Here is a 9,439-nt window from a genome sequence, read left to right on the forward strand (position 1 = left end):
CTTTTTTTTTTTTTTTTTTTTTTTTTGAGGTATCCTGGATTGAATCCGGGGCAGGGGTACTGTACCACTGAGCTACATCCTCAGCCCTTTTTCTGAAATTTTAAATTTTTGAGACAGTGTCTTCACTAAGTTGTTCCAGCTGGCCTTAAATGTAAACTCTTCTTACTTTGGTCTCCTGAGTACCTAGGATTATATATATATGTGTGTGTGTGTGTGTGTGTGTGTGTGTGTGTGTGTGTGTGTATATATATATATATATATATATATATATATATGTGTGTGTGTGTGTGTGTGTCATCTCCAGTAGAAATTTCTTTGAACATCTTATCTACCATATTGCTTGAAATAATATACTGCAGTAGCTTTAGACATTTTTTAGGGATTGTTCCACACAAATCATTTTTAGTTGCACACACATTTATATTTATTCTTCAAAAAGGAAAAGTAGTCTATACCTTTCCAGTTTAGCTACAATTTTCAAATCTAGTCCATACTGTAAAATTTGTTCTTCAATCTCAATTACGTGAATATTATCTGATTAGTCATTCTTTAAATAGAGGGTTTATTAGCAGGACTTAGGTAATAGTAGAGTATAATAAACAATATGGGGGGCATGGGAAGAATGGAGAAACTGTAGGCAAAGGGGAGGGAGAAGAGGGGGCATGGGGGTAGGAAAGATGGTGGAATGAGATGGACATCATTACCCTAGGTACCTGTATGACTTCACATATGGTGCAGTGCTACATTGTGTACAATTAGAGAAATGAAAAGTTATGCTCCATTTGTGTACAATGAATCAAAATGCATTCTGCTGTCATTAAGTATATATGATTTAATATATACTTAATTAAGTGTATATGGAATAATTAAATAAAATTTAAAATGAAAATAAAAATAAAACAACCTGTAGATTCAGAATAAGAAAAGGTGTCAGAACATAATTCACATTCTAAAGTATACTATAACCCAACTTTTAAAAATATGATAACTTCATGGAACTGCCCCCAATAACAGTTAAATTCCAGAAATTCAGAAGCAGTTTATAACATTTCAGTGACTATCATGTAAAATGCATTAATAGTAGCAACAAATATTATATTTAATATGCTGATCTTTTGATTCAAATTTATCAAAAAACAATTTATCATTAACTCTAAAAATAGCTCTTGCTGGATTTGAAAAGCCATCATTCTGCAATCATCATTGTAAAGACTGGTTTTTGGCAAGAAGCATCAATAAATAATAAATCCAGGCAGCAAAAATTTGGTAAGTATGATATTTTCATGGTATAAATGTCTCTCCCATGGATTGCTTATAAGATGCAAGGAAATATAAATAAAAATTGAATAATTAAAGGTGGTTAAAATTGATATCACCTATGAAAATTAGTAGATATAGATCATGTGCCTCTGGATATGAAACCTGAGGAGACAGTATATATTCTGATACATAATATGAATCTTATCATGGAAAAATATCATAAAAGAGACCCAAATGAAAAAGATTCTATTTTTAAACAAGAGGGAGGTGGCTGTTTAAAAATCTTTTAGATTGTCATTAAAGATAATCATGCTAGGCACAATAAGGCACACTTGTGATCCCAGTGACTTGGGAAGCTGAGGAATGAGGATCACAGGTTTGAATCCAATTCAATTAGTGAGGCAATTTAGTGAGACCCTTTCTCAAAATAAAAAAATAAAAATGAAAAGGGCTGGTCATATAGCTCAATGGTACAGCACCTCCTGGGTTCAATCCAAGGGAGGGGGGGCGGAAAACGCCCACAAAGACACTCTATCTCATCTTTGGCTTTGGCTGTGGTAGACAAAAAGAATCTTTCAAAGAAATGTAAGCTTAAAATAAGAAATCACAGCCAGGTATGTATACCTATAATCCCAGTTCTAGCCCCAGCTACCTGGAAAGCTGAGACAGGAGGATTGCAGGTTTAGGCCAGCCTGGGCAATTTCCTGGGAATATGTCTTCTTCTTCTTCTTTTTTTTTTTTTTTAAGTGCTGATCACTTTTTTAAAAATAGATTTTGGATGTTTTTAATACCTTTATTTTATTTTTATGTGGTGCTGAGGATAGAACCCAGGGCCTCATGTTTGCCAGGCAAGCGCTCTGCCACTGAGCCTCAGCCCCAGCCCCTCAAAATAAAATTCTTTGAAAGGGCTGGCCTTTCAAAGTAGCCCAGTGGTGGAGAACTTACCTAGCATGTGCAAGACCTTGAGTTCAGTCCCCAGTACCAGAAAAAAAATTAAAAAAATTAGAAATCACTAAAGATAAATTAACCAGCCACTGTTAGACAAGCATCATCAGCAGAATCCACAAACTACAAAGACTGATTTCTACAATTATCAAATGGAGAAATTTTTCTTTTTTAAAAAAGTGTGTTTAAAATTTAAAAAAAAGTGTGTTTAAAATGTTTAAAGCCATTTAGAAAAATTCAACATGGAATGTGAGAAAGAGACATCAAAGACAACATTTGATATTATAAATAATGCTGGAATGGTGATCTTTATAATAATCTTTGTGGATATCTTTGCCTTTTTTTAGTATCGATTCCTATAATAATTTTTGAGACTTTTAATGTATAGTGTTCAATTGTTTTGCAGAAAAGTGATATTAACTTATATTCCTATCAGCAGTGTATCCCAGCTTTCTTGCCAGCATTTAATGTTGTCCCTTAAAAGAACTTTGCTTTATTTGAAAGGTAAAGCATGACATTTTCTTGTTTTCCTTCCTTCCTTCCTCCTTCCCTCCCTCCCTCCCTCTCAATCTCCCTTTCCTTTTCCCTTACTCTCCCCCACTTCTTTCCCCTACTTCTTTCTTTTCTTTCCTTCTTCCCTCCCTCCCTCCCTCCCTCCTTCCTTCCTTCCTTCCTTCCTTCACTAGGGATTGAACCAGGGCTTTATATATGTAGGCAAGTGCTCCACTACTGAGCTATATCCACAACCCTTATTTATTTTGGTACTGGGGATTGAACTCAGGGGCACTTGACTACTGAGCCACATCCCCAGCCCTGTTTTGTATTTTATTTAAAGACAGGCCTCAGTGAGTTGCTTAGTGCCTCTCCATTTCTGAGGCTGGCTTTGAACTCCTGTCTCAGCCTCTGGAGCCACTGGAATTATAGACAAGCAACACCGCACCCAGTTCCACAGCCCCATATTTTTTATTTTGAGATGTGGTCTCAGTAAGTTGCCCAGGCTGGCCTTGAACTTGGAATCTTCTTGCCTCCTCCTTGTTTTCTTTTAAAGTAAATATGACTACCTTTTATCAAGTGCATAGTTTGCTTATTATATAAAGTACATACTTGCAGACATAAATTGTGTGAAATGCTTTATATAAATTACTATATTTATATTACTGTCCTAATTATAAATAGAAAAAAATTGAGACCCAGAGAAGTAGAAAGGTTTTCTTTAATGTTGGATAGTAAGTGGCAGATCCAAAATTGGAACTGAGATCCAACTCCAGAGGCTTTACTTTTTTTTTTTTTTTTTTTTTTTTTTTTTAGGGAACTGGGGATTGAACCTAGGGGCCTTATACATGCTACATCCTCAGACATTTTGTTTTATTCATTTTGAAACAGTCTTGCTAAATTGCCCAGATGAGCCTCAATCTTGTCATTTCTAGCCTCAGCTTCCCAAATAGCTAGCTTCACAGGTATATGCCACCATGCCAAGCAAGACTTTACTTCTGAATCTGATTTTTGTTGATTATTACTAAGAATTTTTTTTTGTTGTTACTTTCTACTATGAACTAATGGTTTATAATCATTGGTCACTTTTAATGATTTTAATACTCCTGATTCATGGTAAAAACTTTATATTAATGATATTAACCCTTTGTCCTTCATTGCAAATATTTACTTGTCTTTTTCCTTTCAATTTTATTTATAATTTTTATGTTTTGTTATTAATTTTAGTGTAGCTTGTATATGTATATGTATTTTATATTTCCCCCTCCTTCTCATCATAAAACATCTTACCCATTGTAACATTAACTGTTCAATGATTTTTTTAAAATAATTTTAAGTTTTAGTTTTTTACTTATAGCTGAAGTTTATTAATGAATGGAGTGAGATAAAGGCTTAACTCAATTTTTTTTCCAAATTTTCTAACTTACTTAATTATCAAAAAATGAATTATTTGTTTCATCCAATTGAAATATTTTGAAATGTTTATTTTTTATGTTTACTAGTTTCCAGTAATCAGTTCATTTTTATATCACTATCTAAACATTTAGGTTAGTTAGTGATATAAAAATAATAGGTCATATTATTATAGGGCATCTATAAGAGAAGTTTCTCAACCATAAATTATCCTACTCAATTGTAATGTACTTTTTAAAGTACTTACACATTGAAAAATAAAATAAGGTTAGCCCAACCTTTGCTGTGTTTGCTTGTAAAGGAAGAGCTAAAGGTAAGTTAATATAAATACATAAACAAAGGGGAAAAAAAAGATGAAAGAAACAAAGCTGTTGGTATTTCTCTAATTCCTCTGAGGAAAAACCCAAATGGAATAATTAACAGTACAGAAACAGTGATTTCTCCACTTTAAGAATCCATTGTAGTATCTCTGACTTCCTCATTATGTCATGTCCCTAACAGTCCTATGGAATTATGCAAAGATGATGGCACAGCACAGCTGGAATAGACATTAGTTGTTTTAAAAAAACCAAAAATACTTGGAATAGTTATTTTCCTCCAAAACAAGAGAAAATACTTTGATAAGATATTTGCACGTAGAAAATTCTTTAAGGATAGTTTCTTTATGGAGTAGCAGCCAATTAAGGTTTATTTTATAGATCATAAAGATAAGGGTTGTTACTCTGCTTATACCCATGTTGATATGTATTTATACATTTTAATTAAATTTTAGTTTATTTTTTAACTTATTGATAATCTTTTGAGAATTTATTATTTCAACTATATTTCCATGGTTGTTCACAAGCTATCAAGAATGATTCTAAGCCGGGCACGGTGGCTCACGCCTGTAGGTAGTCCCAGAAACTCGGGAGGCTGAGGCAGGAGGATCACAAGTTAAAAGCCAGTCTCCCTGGGTATCCAAAACAAAGAAACAAAAAATCAAGGCGCTAAGCAACTCAGTGAGACCCTGTCTCTAAATAAAATACAACATAGGGCTGGGGATGTGTGGTTCAGTGATTTGAGTACCCCTGAATTCAATCCTTGGTACCCTTCCTCCCCCCGCCAAAAAAGAATGGTTCCAGGTATAACCTGAATTTCCTTAGACTTAACCAGGCTGACCAAAAAATGAGATCCATTAAGACAAATAAGAACTGCATATTTTTAATCTCATAAAATTTCATAATCTCTAACTTCATGAAGGTGACAAACAGAATGAGCATCAATGAAACAAAACACTGAAAGAGATGAAGAGAGGTGGAAAACTGCCTAGAGTAGAGATTTTTCAGCTGCAAGTCATAACCCATTAGTAAATTAAAATGAATTAGAAGAGATTAGAAGAGTGGTAACTTTGGACATTTGGAAATACAAATTATTTTAGAGAATATCAGAATACACAAATGAACAAGGGTTAAGTAGTGTTTTCTTCAACAATTGTGTCAGCTTTACAAACACACACACATGCCCATACACACATATGTACACAAAATGTGCAGACTCATTGGAAAGTTTACTGTGAATTTAAGTAAAAACTTTAAAGCATAAATCATTTTTGAAAGCCAGATTCTTCCTCTGAGATGAGAAGAAAAAGGATCTATGTATTAGGAGTAGGGAAACACTGTATTTAACAGAATTAATTTACTTGTATATTTGTTACAAAAAACTGGTCTGTGTAAAATTATGTAGTGATTGTTGGATTTTAAAATAAGTTATATGACTAATGATTAAATAAATGCATTAACAATGAACTTTTTAAAAAATGAGATCCACATTTTATAGCTTTTTTACCCTACTTGCAGACACGTAAAATGTCTTACAAGAATTCCTAAGGTCTTTTCAATTACTTGCAGATAGGCCCATATTAGATATTGAAAACAGAAATTGAGACTTAGGATACTTCTTTGTGTTTTCAGAAATTTCTCTTGTACATGTCTGTAAATATGTCTATTCCAGGTGTATGCACCCTGACCCCCGTCCCCCAACTGTCTCTCTTTTTTAAAAAATATTTTTAAAATTGTAGATGGACATAATACCTTTATTTTATTTTTATGTGGTGCTGAGGATCAGACCCAGTGCTTCACACGTGGGAGGCAAGAACTCTACACTGAGCTACAACCCCAGCCCTCTTAATAGTACTACAAATGTTCTACAGTCCTCAAGTGCCAAAATTGTTATTGGTCGTAGACAACTCCCCGCCACACACACACTGGATTATAACATCTTATAAAAATCAGGGAAACTAATACCTAAACCCTTTATTGATAAAATATTTGTCAGTTTTTACTTATAGTCCTTTCTTTTATCAGGGCCTACATGAGTTCATGGGACTAGGTCAGAGAAGATTAGAATGACTGCTACCATATTCTACTCACAAAAACTTCTGTCCTCAACCAAGTAAGGCTTTGATTATGGGTCAGGGTTTTTATACTTGTTTCATCTTCCTCCAGAGTGAGTTTTTCTCCCAAGATGACCCAGCTCTTTATGTAATTAAGCTTTTAGTGGGTTTGTGCACTTGTTTCCAACACAGAACAAGATTGTAGGGTTAAGCTGGGATCTCTATTACAGTGAGAACTCCTGAACTCTTATGTCTTGGTTGTGCTAACTTTCCACCACTGTGATAAAATATCTGAAGTAATCAACTCATAAGACAGAAAAGTCTATTTTACTGTATGGTTTCAGAGGTTTTAGTCTACGGTTGGTTGGCTCTGTTGCCTTAGGTCTTGTGGCAAGAGTGGAAGTGTATGGCAGAGGAAGCTATTCATTGAGAAAATTAGACAAATGCTCCCATGGAACATTGCATTTATCTAAGGTGCTGTTCTCTCTTTTAAAATGGTTAAAAGGACTCACTACCAAAAAAAAGGAAAAAACTTGCATAATAAATCAAGTCTACTCTAGATTCTTCAGATTTGGAACCCTTCTAAACTAAATGATTAGAATTCTAGAGCATAAGGTGGAGGAGATGTGTCTTACTCAAGGATTAGATTCAAAATTTTCATATATTAAAAATTATCCTTGAAAATTCCTTAGAAAGCTAATACATTGATATCTAACTGTCAAACTTAGAGAATTGCATATTTTTGGCTTGTGTTTTAAAAAAATGTATTGTCTTTTAGAATTGTACTTTTTTCTTTTCTTTTTTTTTGGTGCCAGGGATTGAATGCAGGGGCACTTAACCTACCTCTGAGCCACATCCCCAGCCCGTTTTTTAATATTTTATTTAGAGACAGGGTCTTGCTAAGTTGCTTAGGGCCTCACTTACTAAGTTGCTGAGGCTGGCTTTGAACTTGCAATTCTCCTGCCTCAGCCTCCCAAGTGGCTGAGATTACAGGCATGTGCCACCACACCTAGCGAGAATTACACTTTCTGTTTAAACTTCAGTGTTCTAGTTTTTGTGGAGAGGTGTTCAGACTGTAACTGGCATGGGACTATGAGCAACTGAGAAACTGGCAAACAGACATTGCTTACTCCAGACTACATGCTTATTGAAATTCAGACAGAATTGTCTTTATTATTTACATGGTAAATAGTCACTTTTCTTTCTGTTATTGCTGAGCTTATTATAGTTGAATTTGTGATAATTAAATTTGTGAAGATACAGCTCCATAGTATATGAGTATGTTATTTGGGTTCTCTGAATTTTTGTATAATGTTTTCATCCTTCAAATAGGAGACAATGATGCTATACCTTTATTCTCTACAGATAATGGATTCAGAATTAATACCTAGTGTAATAGGAAGCTATATTAAACCTCCAGAAAGAGTATTTGTTTCATCATTCACCAAAAATGAATCAGAATTGCCACCCAAGATGAATCAGAATTGCCACCCTTTGAACTTAGAAGTCACCTCTCCTAAAATGTTTCATAGCCCAAATAGCCAAGGTAATGATAACATAAAATGTTATATAAAATTAGAGGGATGGTACAAGATATATCATGAAAACCTACCTTTTTTATGTAGAAAATAATGTGATTTTATATTTAATTTTAATGAAACTTCCGATGTTAATTCTATTGCTAAATTTCTATGAACCTAAACAAGTAACTTAACACTCTTTATTTTGGTTTCTTCAGCTATAAAATGATGATTAATATAAGCAGATGAGTGTATAACACAGGTTTATCATAAAAGCATTTAGAAAACAATAAAATACTCTTTGAAGAATGAAAGGTCAGATTTGGAATCCTTCTAAACTAGATGATTAGAATGCTAGTGAATTAAATGGGATTAGTCTTATTCAAAGATTAGATTCAGAAGTTGCATATGGAAAATCTTTTTGGAAGACATCATATCTGAATAACTGCAAAATATGAATATTATAATTTTTGGATATAACTTGGAGGATCTTAAAATTGAATTAGGAAAATATTTATGACTCCAGGCATACCCTATGTCATAAATTATATAATGCTAATTATCACTTGATTTTTAATATTCTGTAATAATGACTTCTGTTAATAAATAGTTCAGCTTTGTGGAATAAACCACAAGAAACAGTAATCTATATCACTGATTCAGCTCTGGGTACTATATAAAGAGCAATAAATATAATTCATCTCACTCATAAAAACTAAATGATAATCTCTAACAGACATCTAATTGGATATAAACCACAGGAAAGTTAACTTTAACATTTTCATTCTATTCATCTCTAATTTTATACTTTAAAGTTATAATTGAATACAAAGTATAAAATAGTATTTGAAAATTTTGTAACTCTGAATTTATCTGAATCATGAAGATATTAATGCAGCTGAATAAAAACATCACAGTAGTATATGTATACTCCTTACAGTCTTACAAGCCTGAAGTCAACTATTAGATTATAACCCCCTGCCACAGAAAAGAATCTGTTCTACTTCTTATATCCTGATTCTTGATATATATCTGGGACATAGCAATAATAAATGTTTGTGGTTTGTCTAAAACTGAACACATTGAAAACTAGAAAAATCCTTTAAAATTCCTAAAATTCTCAACATCCTTTCACTTGAAAATATTCATTTTATTTAACTGTGGTTCTTAGCTTTCTCAGTCCTAATAATCACTAATATAATGATTGATTATTGCTTTTATAAGATATTTTATAGAAAATTTATCCCTCTTTAGAGTTTTAGTCATTTTTTATTTTTATGAAGAATATACATTACTATTACATTTTTCTGGCCACTAACGAAAAATGTACTCCTCATTTTTTTTGTTGTTTTGTTCCATGTTACATGATTTTAAGTCTTCAAAAACTTCCATTTAACACATCACACTTTTTTTTTTTTTTTTTTTTTTTTTTTTTTTT

At 32.9% G+C, this 9,439-nt stretch overlaps 1 long non-coding RNA gene across 2 annotated transcripts in view; it reads left to right on the top strand.

Annotated features, from left to right (window-relative positions):
- LOC125611518 overlaps positions 1-9,414 on the top strand; it is a 44,974-nt gene extending 35,560 nt beyond the window's left edge. Inside the window, exons 3-5 of one of the 2 annotated variants that reach the window (XR_007341701.1) lie at positions 1,164-1,266; positions 6,453-6,540; positions 7,847-9,414. This is a non-coding gene — a long non-coding RNA (uncharacterized LOC125611518). The remainder of the gene's footprint in view (positions 1-1,163; positions 1,267-6,452; positions 6,541-7,846) is intronic. The other variant, XR_007341712.1, reaches the window with a different exon arrangement.
- The last annotated feature ends 25 nt before the right edge of the window (positions 9,415-9,439 follow it).

The sequence above is a fragment of the Marmota marmota genome, unplaced genomic scaffold (assembly GCF_001458135.2).
Source record: "Marmota marmota marmota unplaced genomic scaffold, marMar, whole genome shotgun sequence".
NCBI classification, from domain to species: Eukaryota; Metazoa; Chordata; class Mammalia; order Rodentia; family Sciuridae; genus Marmota; species Marmota marmota.